Consider the following 858-nt stretch of genomic DNA (forward strand, 5'->3'; position numbering starts at 1 on the left):
AAGTTTCACAAACACAAACTATTGCATTTGTCGTGTTGTTGTTGTTCCCCATGGCCTCAAACTTCTTGGCCAGAGCGTCCAGTTTTGTAGACATGAGTGTGACTGCATCTATGTCAAATTTTCCTGATGCCTTTATTAGATGCCCCAAGAAAGAACCACCAGATCTTTCAGTTGCCCACTGATGGTGGTTCTGCACCATATTCTCTATGATCTCTTCGGCTTCATCAAGGCTCTTGTTCATTAGTGCTCCTCCTGCTGTAGAGTCGAGGGATACCTTCATGTGATAGTTTATTCCATTGTAGAAGGTGTGTGGAACCAGCCATTTCTCAAAGCCATGATGGGGGCACTGCCTCAGCATACTTTTGAATATGTCCCAGGCTTCAAATAATGATTCTGAGTCTATCTGTTTAAAGCTAGCAATCAAGTTCCTCATGTGGGTAGTTTTGCTCGGTGGGTAAAACTTGTCCAGAAATTTCTGCTCACACTGCTCCCAAGATGATATGTTGTTTGCTGGAAGGGAATTTAGCCACTGCTTGGCTCTGTCTTTCAGGGAAACCCCGAAAAGAGGTAATCTCACTGATTCTGGAGGGACTCCATTCACTTTCATAGTATCGCATATCTCGTAAAAAAACTCTAAGTGATGGTTTGGATCATCGTGCGGTTCTCCTCCGAATTGATTCTGCTGAACCATGTGGATCATTGCAGGCTTGATTTCAAAATTGTTGGCTTCGATTAGTGGTCGAGTGATGCTAGACCGAACCCCTCGTGCATAAGGTGCTGCATAATTCTTCAACAGTTTGTCAGCCATCTCTGAAGATTCTTGTACTGTCTGAAATGCTTTCTGTAGGTTTCTTCTTC

General features: G+C 43.6%; 1 non-coding gene across 1 annotated transcript; it reads left to right on the forward strand.

Moving 5' to 3' along the window:
• Nucleotides 1-329: 329 nt before the first annotated feature.
• LOC122022107 lies at nucleotides 330-439 on the forward strand. The gene has a single exon (XR_006122847.1). It is a non-coding gene; the product is annotated as a small nucleolar RNA R71 (small nucleolar RNA).
• Nucleotides 440-858: the final 419 nt, after the last annotated feature.

The sequence above is a fragment of the Zingiber officinale genome, chromosome 9A (genome assembly GCF_018446385.1).
Source record: "Zingiber officinale cultivar Zhangliang chromosome 9A, Zo_v1.1, whole genome shotgun sequence".
Taxonomy (NCBI): domain Eukaryota; kingdom Viridiplantae; phylum Streptophyta; class Magnoliopsida; order Zingiberales; family Zingiberaceae; genus Zingiber; species Zingiber officinale.